General features: G+C 36.3%; 1 pseudogene; it reads left to right on the top strand.

Moving 5' to 3' along the window:
* Positions 1-573: 573 nt before the first annotated feature.
* Positions 574-1,218, top strand: LOC118534941 (small ribosomal subunit protein eS8-like; annotated as a pseudogene).
* Positions 1,219-2,765: the final 1,547 nt, after the last annotated feature.

Below are 2,765 nucleotides of genomic sequence, written 5' to 3'. Positions count from 1 at the left end.
GATTATCTTATAGGCTTGGGTGTATTTCAAGGAGATGCATGTTTCTGGGGGAGAATTAGTTCATAGGGACAATGAAAATACGCAAATGAATAAATATAACATCTATGTTAACATAATCTTTATCAGTTTACTTTCCTTCCTTTCTTTGTTCTACAATCCCCTACATTTGTTTTTTTGTTTTGTTTTGTTTTGGTAAAACCTCCCCAGTAAGCTACTTGCATGTAAATTCTTATTTTAGGTTCTGTTTTGGGAGAATCCGAAGTAAGCAAAAATATATATACATAGTGAAATATTACATTAAGACAGAGTGGCAATTTGATATTGTATAAAAATCACTCCTTAATTCGGCAAAAGTTTTGAAAGAGATGCATGGAGAAGACCAAGTACAAAACTGTTGTAGTAATCCAGATTAGAAAGGAAGATGTATTAAAACAAAATAATGAGATTGTAGAAGGAGACAAGTAGATGAATATGAAAGCTAAGTCAAAGGTAGAATCAAAAGGAATTAGCATTTGAGACAAACCGGACCGCGAGGCTTCGCGTTTTCTCTTTTGCAGCCAGCGTCGGAGAGCGATGGGCATCTCTCGGGACAACTGGCACAAGCACCGCCAAGACCGGGGGCAAGAGAAAGCCCTACCACAAGCAGGGGAAGTATGAGCTGGGACCCCCCTGCCGCATACACACAGTCTGAGTCCTGGGAGGCAATAAGAAGTACCATGCCTTGAGGCTAGACGTGGGGAACTTCTCCTCGGGCCCTGAGTGTTGTACGCGAAAAACAAGGATTATTGGTGTTGTCTACAAAGCATCCAACAACGAACTGGTCTGCACCAAGACCCTGGTGAAGAACTGTATTGTGCTCATTGACAGCACACCGTACCAGCAGTGGTATGAGTCCCACTATGCACTACCCCTGGGCCGCAAGAAGGGGGCCAAGCTGATGCCCGAGGAGGAAGAGATTTTAAACAAACAAACCAAAAAAACAAAAAAAAAAACAAAAAAAAAAAACAAAAACGATCAAAGAAAATTCAGAAGAAATATGATGAAAGGAAAAAGAATGCCCAAATCAGCAGTCTTCTGGAGGAGCAATTCCAGCAGGGCAAGCTTCTTGCGTGCATCGCTTCAAGACCAGGCCATTGTGGCCAAGCAGATGGCTACGTGCTAGAGGGCAAGGAGCTAGAGTTCTGTCTGAGGAAAATCAAAGCCTGGAAAGGCAAATAATCTTCCTCCCATCTTTGGTCATGCAATAAAGGTGTTTATTGTCCTGGAAAAAAAAAGGAATTAGCATTTGTTTTGGATATTGGTGGTAAGTGAAAGTAAAAAGTCAAGGGAATCATCCTTCCTTAGGCAACTGAATAAATGGGTAGGGAATACAGGAGGAAAGTCAGATTTAGTGAGTAGTTTCATAAATTGAATTTTTTCAAATTTGAATATATTCAGTTGAACTACCTGTGTGATGCCCAGGTAGGCGCTTGTACATATGTGATTAAAATTTAGGATTGGGGTTGCAGAGTGTGATACACTGGAAATAATCAATTAGAGATTATGATAATTTAAATGATAATTGGGTACTGATTTAGTATAAAATATCTCAGTATAATAATAATAATGTTGTGTAGTAACATAACTTACCTAATATTTTCCCATATCAATTTTAGTTATAAATTGCTGAATATAATGCATAAAAATGTCATTAGAACTCCTTTTAGATTGTGTAGTAGGATGTCAACAGATAATACTTTTAAGCTATTGAGACTCCCTAAGCTAAATCTGAATTATCTCAATAATCCTGCTACGTTTGGTTTGTTCAAAGTGACTGTTCTTTTTAGTATTGCTAAATAAGCAAAACCTATATTAGTATATAGAAAAACATACAAATTAAAAACTCATAAAAACAGGTAACAAAAGGTAATTTCAACTATACTTGCAACATACCATGATTATGAATTTGAAGACCAAAGCTTTTAATCTTATAGCAGTTTGATGATTTGGCTTAGGAGTGCTATTTCAGCTTGGAGGTGAACTAGAACTACCTAAGGAAATTCACTTTCTTTTGGAAGAATGATTAGGGTCCATATTATGCTACTTTCAACTACAAATTTCTCTGAAAGAAGCCTCTACTGAGGATGAAAGTCACCAATGGAAACAAAGATTCCTGAACTGCCATCTCCCATTCCTGTCTTTCAAATCAGGAAATCAAGACACTTATCTAGAGCCGGTCTAGCTAGCTCAAATCAGTTCGGACATAGACTGATTCTATAGATCATGACCCTAATTTTGTGTAGTCACTTTGAAAAGAATGGACTCTCCCTGAATTTGACTGAGCAACTTCTTTTCATTGAATTGCTTTGAAAGCTACTTCTGTGTGTAGCACATTTTCCACAATAGAAATTCAAGGATTTTTCTATCTCAATACTGTCAGCCCAAATGACTTCAAGCAGTTTCAGTTCTGCCATCTGTAAGAGATGAATTTGCTCAATCAAGTTAAATCACTGTACCAGCTCAGTCACTGCACCAGAAAACATTCTAGTTTTGTCTAACTGTTCTTATTCCAAGGTTAAATTAATGTCTAAAGTTTCACAATTTGCCCCTAACCAGTCACTTATATATTAGTAAAAATATATTTATAAAAAATCATTTAGGTAATTTAAGGAGTCTCATGGAATGAAATATATATTTGGGTTTCTAATAAAAACTTTAAGATTTGTTTTAAAAAAATATTTCTCTATTAGCTGAATTTTAACCTACATACTTTATAACTTTATATA

This window comes from Halichoerus grypus, chromosome 9, assembly GCF_964656455.1.
Source record: "Halichoerus grypus chromosome 9, mHalGry1.hap1.1, whole genome shotgun sequence".
Lineage (NCBI taxonomy): Eukaryota > Metazoa > Chordata > Mammalia > Carnivora > Phocidae > Halichoerus > Halichoerus grypus.
Note: the sequence above shows the minus strand (reverse complement) of the source record. Positions and strands in the feature narration are given on the sequence as shown.